Source organism: Adiantum capillus-veneris, chromosome 17, assembly GCF_014529385.1.
Source record: "Adiantum capillus-veneris isolate H3 chromosome 17, ASM1452938v2, whole genome shotgun sequence".
Classification (NCBI taxonomy): Eukaryota; Viridiplantae; Streptophyta; class Polypodiopsida; order Polypodiales; family Pteridaceae; genus Adiantum; species Adiantum capillus-veneris.
This window is the reverse complement of record NC_140947.1, coordinates 27403329-27421122: the sequence shown is the minus strand read 5'-3', so window position 1 is coordinate 27421122 and position 17794 is coordinate 27403329.

The window sequence follows — 17794 nt, the reverse complement described above, 5'->3', positions numbered from 1 at the left end:
GGTTTTCTAACTCCAATTCTCATGATACTTGGTTCATAGGATGTGATTAACATGTGGAATGAGGCTATGCACTCAAATGTTGAAATGAATGTGAGAATCATGCTGTGAGACATCATACGCGTATGATGTCTTTTCTTGAAATGTTGGTCTTTTTGTGCAAAGAATGCTTTGTGCTAGTGCCCTAAGCCCTGCTAACTAGTTTTCAACTTAAAAAGTCATCAGTTTAGCTAAAAAGCCCCCTTATAGGCATTTCAGTCTCCGAAGTCGTTTTTTTGCCTTGGAGTTGAATTTCTTCAACTTTTCTTCTTGAGAGTTGCATTTCCAGCTCATTGGATATGTTGTGAATCCATCCAGTTGGTTGGACTTGACTTTGGCTCCCCGTTCTCCATCTTTATCCATTTGGTTGCTCGAAAGCGTCTTTTTCACCATCGGTAAGTGAATCAGCTTTCTTTTGGGTTTTGCTTGCAAACATAAGTCATCCATGTATAGTTGAAACTGCTCGTGAAGTTTCATGTCATTTGGTCGTCAATTTTAGCCGTTATGCCAAAATGACGCTTTGTGTGTCCGCAGCAAATCGGTTGTTCCGACCTACCTTTGGTGATCCAAACCCGGAGATACTCCAAGGTTGCATTGCCCTCGATGTTGTTAAGCTTCCTGAGAAGTTTTGTGTCGTTCCGACAACTTTTTTCTGTTTGCCTCTTGCAGGCTCTGTTGACCTAGGGTTTTTCCAGTCGTTCTTTCTCGAGCTTTGAGTGCTAGAAACTCATCTCCTATACTAGGGTAACCCACCTCTAAGTTCTTGCAAGGTTTGGTTAGGCGGTTGTGCCTCTACCTAGCGTTCCTCCTCATTCCCCGTCTTGGCTCTTGTTTCTTGGTTTTGGTGAGTTTTCGCGACAAAAGTTAACGATAAGCATCAAAAGCTTATGGCAACGAGTCTACCTCTCATGTCTGGTGTCCTCTGAGCTCTCGTAGCAGTCGTAGAAGGCGGTAGAAGGTCGGATGCTCCTGTGTGCTCTTTGCTCTCTCCAAGAAGGTAATAGTGGAAATGAGCTTGATAGTGAAGTGAAAAATACTTAACTTCGGGCTTCCCGGATCACTTGTTACCAAATTTGACATGTGCTCCTATCTCATCGTGAAATGCACTTTAGGATTTGAAATTTCTCCATTTGGACTCCATTTGACCTGTTTCTGAGAAATCTGTCCACTTTGCCAAAATTCTGTCATTTCGGGCTTTCCGCAACTTTTTCAGAATTGTACCCCATTTTTACCATGGGTTGCCCTTGTCATTAGGATCATCACCGTCTATTCTTTTCTTTTTTCCGATCTCATTTCACCTGCTTTTTTATTTTTCTTTTATTTTTATTAAGAAAATCATAAAAAATAAAGGAAAATAGCAAATTGAAGCCAAAAAATTCCAAACATACACGATAAATATCTGGTAACCCTGTGTATATGAATATACACTTCTTTGTGATTTTTGGACTTGGATTACCACTTTTTTCCACTTTTTAGCTCCAAAAACACTCTTATTTAGTGATATTTACACATCTAGAGACCCAAATTCATCATTTGATCCTTCTTGTTGCAAAACAAGGTATATAAGGGCATAAATATTATCAATATCCGCAATCAAACATAAAAAATTGCAAAATCATGTAAGACACTGCCCTTGTAATATAATTTTTGTTTTTCTTTGTTTTTTCCGCTTGTAGCTGCTTTGTAGCTCCTGTATACCTCCCCCCCTCCTAGTCTGAGTCCTCCCGGACGACTATGAAGTGTCTGTGGGTGAAGCATTGTAGTTGTTTTGGTCATAAGTTCCCAATGCAATTGTAGAGCGATGATACAACAGTCTTTCCAATAAAGCTGCTCTTTGTTTGATTGAAGGATTGGTGGTCGGGTTTTGGGTTGGTTTTGGCACTTCGGTAGTAGAATCAGTAGATGGATTCTTCGTTACCTTGTTGTCATTTTTCACAATCCAAATCTGCTTCCGCTTTGCTTGTGCTTGCCACAAACTCTTTGCGACCCAAACCTGCTTTGTTCTGTGTGTTGATTTCCTCGCCTTGAAATACCTAGGAGTTTCCGTTGATTGTATTGAAGGGAGTTCCTGTTTACAAATCCTTGGGATCCAAATTTGCTTGCTGTAGCTTTTTGCCGTCATGAACTTCTTTGGAATCCAGACCTGTTTCACTGTCCTTGATTGTCGGGGATCACTCTGTTGTCTGGTATTGAAGACTCTGTTTGTGTTTTCTGGCACCACCTTTTTTGGTCTCCATACCAACGTTGACTCCGTTTTATCCCAAGGTTGAGCTGTTATATTATTGCTTGTCTTCCTTATCCAATGTTGAGAGTTCCTCGTCGACGAGTAGTCCGGTTGTATAGAAACTTTTGGTTGCCATTGCTTCTTCTTTTTCTCTGGTTGTTGTTCATCTTTGTCCGTGGATTCTTCCTTTGGAGTTGGCTCTGCTCCTTTGGTGAACTTAACTGATTGACTTTCACCTTCGTATTTGATAAGCACTGATTTAGAACTCCAGTCAATCATTGCATTGTATTGCTTCTGCCATGGTTGTCCTAGCAATAATGGATGTTGTGTAGCTTGGTCTTCAACCACGTAAAACATATGAGGATACACATATTGGTTAATCTGTATATGTAAAACTGTGCATCCGACAGTTTTGATTGAATTCTCAGAGTAACTTTTTAACTCTTGCTTGGCAGTTTGTAATTTCGTGTCATTTGTCAATTGTCTATACAAACTGAGTGAAAGTAGGTTAGCTTGAGCTCCTGAATCCAATAGTGCTCTGGCTTTAATTTGGTTGGTCCCTACTTTGCATTCAATGATGGGTTCTTCTTTGTCATTCCCCATTTCTGTTATACTAACTGCGTTTATTCGTATTGCTCCTTCATTGCGCTGTTTCTGACGCAGTAGTCTTCTTTTCTCCATTCTTTCCTTCGCCTCAGCTTGCGCTTCCTCTACAATCTTTTTCTTTTTTTGGACACGCAGCTTTTCTTGATGTATTTTGAGAAGCATGTCTTGGGTTAGCGGCAAAAGATACTTTTTCACTCTGCATCCACTAATCCAATTGGGCATTTCTTCTCCGTCTAATGTAGCAAGCTTGACGGCTCCACTTGGTGATAGATCTTTAATCACCAGAGGTCCCATCCCTCGCTTTTTAAGCTTTTTAGCATGCTGTTTCAGAGTGTAAACTAGGACATAGTCCCCAACTTTAAACTCTTTAGTCCGCACATGCTTATCAAAAAATTCCTTTTGTCGCCTTTTTTGAGCGTAGATGGAAGCTACTGCTTTAAGGCGAAGCTCATCTAGCTTTTCCAGGTCATCTAATCTATCAGAGAGCTCGTTCCCTGTCCACTCTAGATCCTTAGCCACCCTTAAGGTTGAAATCAAGAATTCTATTGGTAAGATAGCATTTAGCCCAAAAACCATGTTATATGGGGTCGTTCCTATTGATGTTTTATATGCTACCCTATATGCCCATAATGTTGAATGCAACTTCAGGTCCCAGTCAGTTCTCGACTCAGATACAATCTTCGTAAGGACCGTGCATATGGTTTTGTTTGTTGCTTCAGCTTGTCCGTTTGCTTGTGGATGATACGGGGCTGATTTCCTATGGATTACCATGAATTCATCTAGAAGGATCTTTATCACTTCATTTATAAAATGTGTGCCTCGATCACTCACAATTTCTATTGGCAATCCATATCGTACAAAGACGTATTCATACAGAAATTGTGCCGTGGTCCTGGCATCTGCTTTTTGAGTTGCCTTTGCTTCGACCCACTTTGTTAGATAGTCTGTAGCCACAATGATGTATTGTGCATGAGTCTTATATGCAGGAGGTGAAATGGGTCCGACATAATCAATCCCCCATTTTGCAAAAGCTCTTGCCCCCATCATTGGTCTAAGCGGCATATCATCTCTTTTAAGTGGTACTTTGGTCCGCTGACAGTCATCACACCGTTTAACGTATTCCTCAGCGTCCATATGTAATGTTGGCCACCATATTCCTGCGGCTAAGACAAGTTTTGCTGTCTTATCACCTGAGAAATGGCCTCCACCTACTCCTCCATGAGCTTGCTCCAGGATTATCACATACTCAGACTCTGATGCGCAAATCCTAAGCTGGTTGTCTTTACCTCTCTTATAGAGTTGATCTCCTATTAAAGCGTAATCTCTAGCTTCTGTCTCTACAGATTTCTGACGAGCTTTTGACGTTCCTTCTGGGAAAGTTCTATTTGTGAGATATTCAACAATATACTGACTCCATTCTGGAGCGATCATTATCTGATATAATGTTGAATACTCGGCTGGCGGTTTTGATGAACATACAATACATACTGTGACATATTCATGTACGCTTTCTTTCATTCCTGGCCAATAGACTCCCAATTGTAACAAATTCCTATATGTGTTCCTTCTTGAACAATGAAATGCACATTCCTGAACATGTGCTTCGCACAGATATATATTATATTCCTCAGGATTGATGCATAGTCGTAAAACATGATCATTTCCCAATTGATACAACCTTCCTGCAATCAATTGAAGATTCTTGGATTGCTGAATAGCAATATGTTTCAGGTTGTATTCTCTTCTATCGAACTCTCCTCCATAGGTTAATAGGTCAACGACATTTTGAGACCACTTAGGTATCATTTCTATGTTGAACAAGTACGCGTCTGGCATGTCGTCATCTACTCCTATAGGGTCTTCTCCATTCGTCAATCGCGAAAGATGATCAGCTCTAAGATGTGTTTTTCCTTTCTTTACTACTACCGTGAAGTCGAATTCCAGTAAGATAATGAACCATCTCACTATTCTCCCGGTATTGCATGGTTTATTCACTAGGTAGAGCAAGGCTTGGTGATCCGTAAAAAACACAAACTTGTTGGCTAGAAGATAATGCCGAAATTTCTTTACAGCATATATCATTCCTAATCCCTCTCGCTCTGTTGTGGTGTAATTCTTCTCTGCATGGTTGAGCTGTCGACTGGCGTAACAGATAGGAAAATCCATGTTTCCTTCTTCTGGCTGAGCCAGAATGCATCCTATTGCATATGCAGAAGCATCTATGTGCACATGGAATATCTTCTCCCAATCTTGTGATTTCAAGACTGGAGCAGTAATGAGTGCCTCTTTCAATTTCTTGAATGATTCCTCACACTCCTCTGTCCATTCAAAGTTCACTATTAGCCTGTAAAGTGGTTGGCCTATTATAGCGTACATGTAAATGAATCGTCTATAATATCTGCAATGTCCCATAAAGCTCTGTACTTGTTTCGCATTGGTTGGTCTAGGCATATCCACTATAACTTTTATCTTCTCTAAATCCGTGGATATTCCGTTTTGTGAGACAATATGTCCCAGAATTCTGCCCTGTCGGACCATAAACACACATTTCTCAGGATTGAGACAAATGCGATATGTCCTACATTTCTCAAATACTTTTCTTAGGTGTTCTAGATGCTCATCTCTCAGTAGAGAATGTACACATAAGTCATCCATGTAGATTTCTAGAAACAGCCTTAAGTATTCTTTGAAAGCATGCGTCATCAGCCTCTGGAAGGTTGCGGGAGCATTGGTTAGACCAAAAGGCATAACCGATAAGCATAAATTCCCCACTCCGTTGCAAAAGCTGTTTTATGTTGATCTTCTGGTGCTATGGCTAGCTGGTTATATCCTGAAAAACCATCAAGAAAGGAGTATGTTGTTTTCCCTGATACACGCTCTAGAACATGATCAGTTATCGGCAGGGGATAATTGTCCCTGATTGTTGCAGCATTCACTTTCTTTAAGTTGACACACACTCGGAGTTTTCCGTTCTTCTTAGGTACTACCACAATCGGAGATACCCAATCAGTGTGTTCAATCTCGTATATGAATTCAGCTTCCATTAGCTTATCTATCTCTTCCTTGATTCGCTTAGCAAAAGTATCATTATATGTGTATGGTCTCTGTCTGCTAGGCTTTGCGTCTTGTTTCAGTGGGATTGAGTGTTGGCATATCGATGGGTCAACTCCCTTTAAGTCCTTATAAGACCATGCAAACACATCCCTATACTCTCTGAGAAGACTCAAAAGTCTCTCTTCCTCGCTTGGAGACAAATCTGTGGCTATGTACACCGGTCTAGGCGTCTCACCTGGAGCTGCTAAATCAACTTTTTTTGCATCCTCCGGTCCGTCATAAGATTCGTTCTCCTTCCTCTCTCGAATAGGTGGGGTTAATATCACCTTCCTATCCTCTATTGTGAATTTCCTATAGTGAGAGGGAACATCCATGTTTTCCTTGATTTTGACGTTTTCGTCCTCTCCACTCTCAATTTCTGTCGTCCAAACTTTCTTCAGAGTTTTCTTGAGCTCTCTGTACTTGTTTCTACGTTCTAACTTGGACTCCGTGTATTCTCTGTTGCGCTTGTTCTTTTCTGATTTTTCTGTTTCAGTTTTCGTTCCATTATTTTGAACTTGATTTCTTGAGCCTCTTTTGTCTTTTCGTAAGCTCTTTTGATCACTGCCTCTCATTCTTCCAGAAATCTTATCCTTAACACAATCTTCAGCCTTTACTAGCATTAGGAATTGATTTTTTCCTCTTATTCTAGGCATCGGATTGGTTCTAACCCCTTTTGTTTTTTTCTTTGCTCTATAGTGTTTCTGGCGTTGTTTAGTTTGGTTCGGAAAATCATAAAATCGGACATCCGTTATAGTTTCTTCGTTTCCGCTTGAATTGTCCGTTGACTCGTTGTCTGCTTCATTTCCCCACTCTGGATGATTGGGAATGTCGTGAAACACCTCTTCTTCATCTTCCTTTTCCAGTGTATCGTTCTTTTCAGTTTCTTTTTCGAGTACAGTTCTCAACATGAAATACGGAACCACGTCGTACCCGTCCTTGTCGCAAAATTTTGTTGTGGGACCATCCGGAATTGCACAAACATCTAGGGTTGCTAGAATGTGTGTCCATTCTAATGGTTCAAACGTGTCCTCTGGAAAGGGTTCTCCTACATAAGTTTCGTCTTCGATAGCCCTTTCTAAAACACATTCTTCTCGTTTCAGACTTCCACATTTCGAAGCTCCACACATCCATAACTCCTTGGGTTTACCTAACCAAGCTGGAAATTCGGATCCCGCCAAAGTAGCTGAATCAAACTCCTCTACCGGTGTTCGGTTCACATCTTTGTAGCTATGGTCTTTCAGGTTCACACGTGTAGTGGTTTCCATATTTCTCAGGTATATGTGATCGTAGCCCCAATCCTGGACCATTTTCAACTGTCTCATGAATGGTCTTCCCAGTATGATATCATAGTTATTCTCCTTGCCAAAATCGACAATAGCAAAAGTATGTTCGTATTCAATGCCGCAAGAAGTCACTACAACTTTCTCTAATAACCCCATAGGTTTCTCCATGTGTCCATCTGCTAATTGGAGTTTCAACCTAGTCTTCCTTATTGCTGGTTTCCCCCATTTTTTCCAGATTTCTTTTGTAGCTATGGCTACCCCAGCTCCGCTGTCTAGTATTGCCATTGTGTTCACTCCTTGGAATTCAACTGGTAAGGTTGTATTCCCCTCTTCACCTTCGCAATACTCTCCGACCTTGTTTAAGGGTACAGGCTTAGCGTTCTTTTGTGGCTTGCTCAGCTCCTCAATGCTCTCTTGCAATCTCGATGTTGGATCTTTTATCCCGAATTTCTCCAAGCATTTTCCTACAGTGGTCCACATATGTGGTCTTAGCCTCAAAAGCTCAGCTAGAGTGATAGTGCATGTCACTGGTGTTGACAAAATCTCTATCAATCCTTGCGAGTCCATGACTTTTTCTGATGAGATTTTTCGTGAGGGAAGTGCTCTAATCTCGGATTTTGCTTCATACTCTCCTAAGTATGAAGGTAAGGTTTTCAGTGAATGAGGTTTGCTCTCCATTGTTCTAACAGAGCCCCCATCTCCCCAGTAAGATTGCAGATCCAAGTCCACTTGAGATCCTGCCTCAAATTCCACTATGGGAGGATTCCTGATGTCCTTTTCCCAATTTGTCTGATTAGCTTGGCAACTTAGCTCGTTTGCAAAGTTTGCCTCTCTCACTTGTTTCCAAAATTCATTGTAATCCTCATCTCTTTCGTAACTCCTCTGTATGACTGGATGAAAACTCTCTATCTCCTGATCGGTTGTGTTCAATACTATGCGGTCATCCTTTTGTGTATTTTCAGGCTTTTGTGCACTGGGAGTCTTTTAGCTACCCGTGAAACGATAGTCTCTTGCTGAATTGGGTTTTCCTTTCCACAATTCATTGTTTCTTTTGGTGGTTCTAATAAGGCTTGTGCAGTCTCCATCATTCTCTGGCACATTTCAAGTCTCTGTTTTTCCAATTCTGCGTTTGGGTATGTCATCCACCTCTGTTCTTGTGTTTGGTTGTTCTTTAACCTAGATTCGTAAGCTCTCATCAGTGCGTCCAATGGTTCGTGTACTTTGTCGACTAGCACTGATCCCCCTGAGCTTAAGCTCGTTGTTTCTTTGATACTCTTTTGTTTCGTTCTTTCCGGGCTCATCTCTCATTTCCCGTTTTGACTCTCAAGTTTTTCTAATCTAGCTTTAGTTTGCTTTAGTTCCTCAGCTAGAATAGCGTCTTCACGTTCTTTTCTCAACTTCATGCGTGCTTTTCTAGCTTTCCATGTGTTTTTTTGACTCCGCGGTCCTTGACTAACCACTTCAGTCGCCAACTTTCCATTCTCAGGTTCTCTAGTGGTTTTCTTAGCTTGAGCTCTAGTAACAACTTGCGTTGGTATCAGAGTTTCATTTTCAGACCCACTGCTGGTAGGAATAGTTTCTAACATATTCAATGTCGTCTTTTGCACTTTGTTTGGATTCTTTGAACAATCCTCAATGAAGTGGGTAACCCCACACTCAGTGCAATAAGCGTTAATTCGAATGATTTCCGTATGTGGGCAAACATTCATCAGATGGTCACCTCCACACTTGTAACAGGGTCCTAGTGCTGGTCTTGGTCCCATTTGATTCGTCCTTTGTGGATAGGATGGTCTCTGTCCTGCTAACCCTCCATGAGCTATGAACATCAATGTTCTTGCGTCCAAATTGTACCTCTCTTCATCAGAAGCACTTGTAACTGTTGGTATTCCAGCATTCCCCATCATGCCCCATGGTTCTGGTTGTTTTGGTTCTTCTGGTGGGTAATACACTGTCGGAGACATGTGTGCACCCGATTCTTCATAATAGGCTTGAACAGGCACTAAGGCTTGTTCTTCCTGATTCTCTAAGGTTGGTGCATATCTAATGCCCACTGGTCTTGCTCCTGGTAAAGGTGGTTGTTGTCCCAATACCGGTTTGAGGTCTTTCTATCCCCATAGGTCCTGGTACATTTCCGGTTGGGTATCGAGGTACTGGATGTATCTGAGGTGGTGCTAATTGAGTTGGAGGTGCATACTGGCGCTCCCTTACATACCCTTTGTTGTAATAACACTCCTCTGTTGGATGATTTGTCCATTTTTGTTCAATAGCACACCATTTCAGTGTTTTTGGCAATGGTTTTTGGTATGGTGCCATCCTTTTTAGAGCATCTTCTATCATTTGCTCTACATTTGGCATGGTTGTTGTTTGAACATTATTTTTAGTGGTAGTCTCGCTCGCTACGGAGGAGGAGCTACTGAATGCACAATCTGTATCCGCTGACACCTCTCCATAAACCGTACAGTTATCCACTAAGTACAATGCCTCTCTCGTTACTTGCTCGAAACTTGTACAAGCTTTCAAGTGCAAGTCCTTCTTGAGAGTGTCGTTCCTCAGTCCCTCAATAAAGAGAACAGATAGTCTGTCATCTTGTGGTCGTTCACGTACTGGACATCTCTCAATGTATTGTTTGAAGCGAAGTGAAGCTTCCTTCACTTTTTCGTGTTCTCTCTGTTTAAAAGCATATATTTGTGAGACCGTATTGTGCTTAATCCCTCGTTTTGAGAATTCCTCAGCAAACTCTCTTAGCAAATGGTCAATGTCATGGAATCCCCCTATGTTCATTGGTTGAAACCATGTCAATGCAGTACCTTCTAGAGTAAGACCAAATCCCTCGTATTGTGTATGGAAATCTGTTATCTGCTCAGCTCTTAAAACTTGCTTAAAGAGTGACACATGTGCATACGGATCTCCTGAACCACCATACTTCTTTGGCATACACTTGGCTACTTGAGATGGTCTCATACGTCTATGATCTGCTACCAATCTCATTGCTCCTGTGTCTCGGCTAAAGCTTTCTCTAGCATCATGGACTTCATGGGTTACCCTTGTCGGTTCCCCGCCCTGAATCTACTACTAGGAGGTAAATGTGATGGTTCCGCTTCAAACCTTGGACCTGGCGTGGTATAGGTGGGGATTGGAACTGCACTACCTCGATTCGTCTCCATTGACTCTCTGGAATGTAATGATCCCATTGGTCCGAGCTTCGAGTCCCAAGGTTGACTGAAAGAGTCAGCAACCTGAGTTCTTTGTCCTCCTGTTGTCATTGAGTTTTGTACTCCACTTGTTGGTGCTGGTCTATGTGAGCTAGAAGTAACATAATACTGATGTAGTGGTCCCCCAAAGTATGTATATCCTTCTAATTCTTTCTTGCCCATTGTTGAGTATTGCCTGCCATACTTATCGTAAGCGGCAATTTTCACTTCCGATCCCTCTGTGTAGGTAAAGACATAAAGTCTTTTTTGGTCTGTCAACTCTCCGGTGTAGGGTTCTTCACATCTATAATAGAGATCTTGCTCCCCATTATTATATTTGTATAGCCCCACATAGATGTTATCAGTGTTGATCCTTGTAGTTTCATTCTCTCTTCTTAACCTCGCATTAGGGAAGTTCATTATTGGTGCTTTCTCCTCGAGTTCTTCATCTATTTTGGCTTTGGTGCCCATCAATCCCCACTTGTCCACAATGTTAGGGTTTAGGACTACCAAGTACATGGTACCCTCGTCATCTAGATATCTATCTCCGCTATAGCTCACAGGCACTAAGTCCTTGAACTCACTAGGTCTTTCTTCTATCTTTACACAATAGCGGTCCATTCCATCTTTGTAGATCTTGGCACCTTGCTCATTGTCGTACTGGTATTTTATGAACAACAGCGTCATGGTGGCGGAAGGGTTTGATGATCCTGCTGCCATATTTTCTCTGTTGTTCAAGTTCAAGTGTTCGGTGAAAATCTCGTAAGACCTCTCCGAAGAAGTATCAGAAACACTTCCTTCAAAGATCGGCTCTAATGGTTGCACCCAACTTTGGTTTACACTTCCCTCGGTTGATATGACACTTGCTGGTTCCCCTTGTTTTGGTTGATTATTCCGGAGATTCCTGCCCGATCTCAAATTCATCAATTCCCCTAAAGGACTGTAACTTTTCCGTCTCGGCAATTTGTTTTCCCCAAGTTTTTGTGGTCAGAATTGATCCAAACTGACTGATACTTGGTCAATTGTTTAATCTTGTCAGTTGGACAACTTCTGTTTCATCAAGTGAGAATTTTGTTACTGTTATGCTGAAAAAGACATTATACGCGTATGATGTCTTTTTTCACAGATTTTGACTATTTTGGTTATGCTCACTCTCAGTGGCCCCTTTATGCTCTGTTCACTCACAAAATTCAGTTTGAACTCTGTTTGAGCAAGTTATGGCTAGTTCAAGCTTTTCTTGGCAATTTTCCGCTTTTGACTTGTTTTTTGGGTCAATTGTGATCCAAATGGGATGAAACTTGAAATATAACCTCTAGACAGCTATTACAATGGATCTGTGTTAGCAAAGTATCAAAATATGTCCAAAATTAGGTCAAAGACATCATACGCGTATGATGTCTTTTTCATCAATTTGGGTCCAAACTTGATATTTATGCTTTCAACAGTGTTTGTAACAATCTTGTCAGGTCAGATTTCAAAAATAAGTAGTGGATGTGCCAAAAGACATTATACGCGTATGATGTCTTTTGTCCCAGATTTTGACTATTTTTGGTTTTAAGCCTTCTCCAATGTTTATAATTGAGTTTCAAGTGTTTTTGTCAGGTTTGAATGTAAAAACAAGATCTGAATCCAAAATTTCCTATTCTTTGCGTTTCTTGGACTCCGACTTGTCTTTTTGGGTTTCTTTGAGTGTTAATGCTCTTGTTTTAAGTTGATCTTAGGGTAAAAACCCCCCTTCTAAACACTCTGGCAATGTCAAATTTTCAATTTTAGTCTCTGTTTAGGTCCTAAGACATCATACGCGTATGATGTCTAGAGTTGCAGATTTCCAGTTTTTCAGCACAGAACTCTTCCAATAGCTCTTTTAAGTGCTCAGCAACAATCAGATACACAGAAAATTTTTCTGAACTTTGTTTATTGCATATTTCACTACCAAAGCGACTTTTTCAGTGATCTAACATGCAATCAAACACATCAAGCAAATAGAACACCAATTGATAGCTCTAGATCAGGATCAAATCAGGCCCTACCTATGCTACTTCTAATCATAAAATGGATTTTTTTGCAATTGAAAATATAAAGAGATTTACTACCACACAAGGAGTAGCAAATGCTTTTTATGTCAACAACCACTTAAACACCATCAAAAACAATCTAATCTAAGCTAAACTAAAAATACTGTCAACACGAAAGACCCAGGAATACCCCACTTCCTAGTATCTCTCGAGACCTTCGGAGTCCACCACTCCTAGATCTTTTCTAACTAAAGTATACAAAGTAGTTTATACGACTCACCTCGTAGGATTAGTCTAAGGTCACCTACTTATGGCTCTCGTCCCCGGCAGCGGCGCCAAATGTTAAGGCGGTTACGCCGCTAGCGGAAGCTAAATAGCGAGAACTCAACCAACAACAGAATTTGTCAGACGAGGACGGAGCTTGACCCGCAGGCGCATGGAAACAACTAGGTGGGTGTCAAATCACCTACTCGACCTTCTAATGACAATCACTACTAAGGAAATCAAATCTAAGTTCTAAAATACGCAAGTGACTGAAATCCGTACTACGAACGAATGCTATACGAAACAGGATCTAGAATCATTGAATCGATCTCAAACTCAAGGGGAAGTCTATACACTAGGTAAGAACAACACCCTAAAGACTTGAACTGCAAAATCAACCTATAACCACTCCGTGCGGCAAACGCGTATGAAGACAGGCCGAAAAATACAGGTGACCGAAACTTGACCCCGATGGTACTAATGCGTAGCTCTACTCGTTGTGGTTCTATAGATATGCTGCACGCTCTATTCCGACACAAGAGTTGGAAGAAAACTCACACCGAAGCTCGTAGGAACTTACCACACGTAGAAGCCGATAGCGCGCACTCTTGGTATCTGTGCGTAGCTCTCACCGTTGCTAACACAATGGCGGTGTCGCTTCTCCAATGGCGGTCCCGTAGCTCGCGTAGCAAGGAGATAAGACTCTCTCTCTCTCTCTCTCTCTCTCTCTCTCTCTCTCTCTCTCTCTCTCTCTCTCTCTCTCTCTCTCTCAGACACAGTCACGGCGCTCAAAAACTCACTTTGATTAATAATTGAATCCTCCTTTTAGGTTACAAAACTTTGGCTTATATACCTCAGCCTTGGAGGTGAGAACATCTCTAATTATTTACATCAACAGGTGAAATTACTTCGGGATTACAAGCTGGAAACTCAATTGAGTCCCGTTACTTAATGAATGGCTCAAATCAAAATTAATGTCGGAAAGACATTTATTACAATCAATGGTTACAAAATGATGGGTGTGAGCAAAAATGCGGGTGTGATCCTCTGCTGGCTCAACAAAGGTGCTTGAGAAGCTTTCTATGCATGAAAGTCCCAAAGTTAGGGGAATCTTTGCCTTAACCTTCCACTCACCCAAAGGGCACCCCTTTTCTCAAAGGGCACATGGGACACATGTCAAACTCTCCCTAAGCTTAACACACATGGTGTGCTTGAATGCTATTGGTTGGGCTAAAGAGGGGTCCAACGAGCTTCTAGTTCCATCCAATAAGTATCTAGATATTTTCAAGCTCTCTCTCTAAGAGGGGTAAGGAGGACACTTGTCCAAAGACTACCCATGTACTTGAATGCATGCGGTATGTGATTGACTAGGGGGAGAGGGGTCCAATGAGCTTGAAACATGTGTAAAAGCTACAAATCATCCCAAGCAAGCAAGGGGGGTGATGGGGGGATATACACCACACACACACACACTCATTTTGTGGATCATTCTCACTTGGTGAAAGTTGAGGACCTCCACCTCCTTCTCCAAGCTTGTGAGAAGTGAGAGCCTACACCAACACTCTTGGCTATGGAATGCAAATCCAACCAAGAGCCATGCTTCAATGCTTAATCTTGCCATCTTCTCCATCTTCATTACTATGCTATTATGTATGCTAGCAATGAGAGTGATGATAAGTGCGGAACTATTTCTTTCTCCTATGGAATGCTTCTTCTTCCTCTTCCCTAACCTCATTCCCTGCTAGCTCTCTCCACCTTCGAAGGTGTTTGAGGCCTTGGGACCGAGGCTTGGGATAGTTAGTGCTTTTTACAAAGTTTATGTTGTGCTTGTGATGCATGAAGCTTTCCATCTTCATTGCATCACCTAGGTCACAAGATTGTATTGTACCAAGTCTCTCTTGATGGGAGAAACTATAATACAAATGCCTGTTGGAGGGGGGACCTGCTCCGTATGAATCCGGTCCTCAACTATTGTCATGTTCTCTAAACTCTCTCTTTGCAAAAGTATTGTTCATGCCAAGTTAATTAAGTACCATGTTTATGCCAAGTTAACTAAGTACCATGTTTATGTTGCTACCATCAATTAAGTTCACCTGCTATGCTCACAAAATAATCTCACAAAAGTACTTCATCTAATTTCCTAATCCACTACTCTCAAAGTTCATAGGCCATTTCCATTACAGAATAGCTTTTTGGCTTTTTCCTCAATTTATTTCTTTTGTTTCTCTTTTCTCGTCTCATAACTTTGAAGTCTTCTTTTCTTGGTGATTTGCGAGTAATTTTTAGCATTCTCTGATTCATCAGAGGAGTTATGTTTCTTTTTCTTACTTGGGCTCTAGTGATCACCTTGATTGGAACAATAGGTTCACTTTTTGAAGAGCTACTAGATATCACTTGGACTACATTGACCACTGCTTTTTGTTTGTTTAACAGATTTTTTGGATAGTCTTCAAGGAAGTGTCCACCCTTCTTGCAACATTGTGTACAAAAAGCTTCAACTGGCTTAATGTTCTTGTCAGGTTCTGGGCATTTATTTTTTCAATGATCATCTACACCAAAATTATGGTAGTTTTCAATCTTTGGCTTAATCATGGATCTTACCATTGGAGGTCACACGCTCTTACATTGAAGGTGTATGAGAATTATACCACTCTCCTTCTACCATTGCTATAGATGGACTATGCTCAACATAAGGTGTAACAAGCACTAGTGCTTGGTCATCTATGACTCCTTCTGAATGCATGTACTTTACAGGCACTGCATTATGTCCAAGAAATGGAGGTTGTTGACCCAGCACTGGTTGTGGTCTTTCCATACCCATCGGTGGTCTTTGTGCGCTGGCCATATTAGGCTGATATCTGTACATGCTTTGTCCTTGTGGTGTCATACGTACATATTGAACATTTCATTGTACTTTGGTCGATAATAGCACTCATTGGTCTCATGGTTTGTCCATTTACCCTCAATATCACACCATTTTTGCGGTTTAATTGGTTGTCCCTGTTGAGGTAACCCTTGCCCAGGTCCTCTCATAGGAGCTTTCTGCAAATTATTCATTATATTGTTCATCCTTTTGAGCATGTCTTCTATGGCTATAAGTGGTGCGGCAGTAGCTGTTCCCACTTGTGTTGGTTTTGTGGATGATATTTTGTCACTCTGAGTATCCTTAGGGACATCTCCTTCATTGAAAATATCACAATCGTCTTCCAAGTCAATAGCATCTGATACACACTCTTCTAGGGTCGTATGCTTCTTGCTGTATAGTAAAGCATGAAGTTATTTATTGAGAAATCCTTCTAGAAACAATGACACTAATCTTTCTTCTGTTGGTATTTCTAATTATGTGCATCTTGCAATGTATTGCTTCATCCTAGTTGCACAATCCCTAACAAACTCACATTGTTTTGCTTGAAGCTATAGATTTGAGCTACCATGTTATGTTTGATCCCAATATTGGAACATGCAGCTACAAATCCCTGAGCTAACGTATTTAAATCCATGATTGTCCTTGGTGGAATGTTTTGGAACCATGTCAAATCTTTTCCTTCTAAAGTCATTCCAAATCCCTGAAAGTGAGTGTGGAAATCAAATATGCGTTTTGCTCTTAGCACTTGCTTGAAGCTAGCTAAGTGGTTATATGGATCCCCAGATCCACTGTATTTTTTGACCCATTTTTGAAAATCAAATGGTCTGACACGACTGTTCGGCTCAGCTCCAACTCTTCTAGCAATTGGTCGTGTCTTGAGTCCTTCAAACCAATCTGTTGGAAATAGTGACTCATGTAGCCCTGCATTGGCTCTAATGTCACTTGATTTTCTCCGTGATGAGACAGGTTCGGGTTTTTTAATATTGCTCCCAAAAAATTTCTCGCGGAGTTCCTCGTTTCAAATAGGATCATGTCCTTGCATTAGGTGAAATTTGGACTCACAAAGGGGCCATTTAAGGAGTTTGACTTTACCTCTCTCTACGAAAACGGGCGCATGGATAGATTTTTGCAAACAAATTCCAAAGTTGGCGGAGGTTTGACAGTTAGAATGTCCTCTTCAAGCTCTATCTACTGATATACAGCATGCTATGAGATTTCTCATATTTTAGAAGATTCTTTTTTTGAAGCTCTATCTACTGATATATAGCACGCCATGAGATTCCTCATATTTTAGAAGATTCTTTTTTTGAATCAAAAAAAGAATCATGGCGTGCTATATATCAGTAGATAGAGCTTGAAGAGGACATTCTAACTGTCAAACCTTCGCCAACTTTGGAGTCTGTTTGCAAAAATTTATTCATGCGCCCATTTTGGTAGAGAGAGGTAAAGTCACACTCCTTAAAGGGCCCCTTTGTGAGTCCAAATTTCACCTAATGCCCCATTATCCAATCTCTTATAGAGTACCCTTGGTATCTGATCTGTTCTACCTCCTCAGGACTCATCATAACAAAGTTATTGTTATAACAATTCCTAAATAATTAAGATGGTAGATATGTTGGACCCTTGTCCTTGATCTTGAAGATATAGATGATCTTCATGGGTGTTAACTTCCCTGCCTTGGCATGAGAGGTCCATAAAAGATCCTTGACATTCCTATCCTCCCAACAATAGACTCCAATCCTAGGAGTATCAGTGTCAAGCCGTTTCAAAGGTTTTAGATCAACCTGATCGTATCCCTCAAATTCTAAATTCGGTGGACCTTCTTTTGCTGCCATATCCAAATTTATTGCATTCACTTCAAACCCCCATTTGTTTATCACATCAGGATTTTCAACTTTTACATATTGAATCCCGTTTTTATCCATATACATTTTTCCTTGTTTGTTTGCTCTTATTTTCTCTTCAAACTCTATGTCATGGTCATGAATGTGAATGGCATACTCTTCATTAGGATCCAGGTAAACCTGAGCTCCATGGACATTAGATATCTTATAAAAGGTGAGTATATGCTTATATCGCACTATTGTTTCGGTTCCTGACTGAGTCGAATAGGAAGACATTTCAAATGTTGAGTCGGAATAAGTGTCTAGGACTTCTTGAAAGATGATTCACGCTCTCTTCACTGGATACCCTACTAGCGGTCTCTCCAAGTA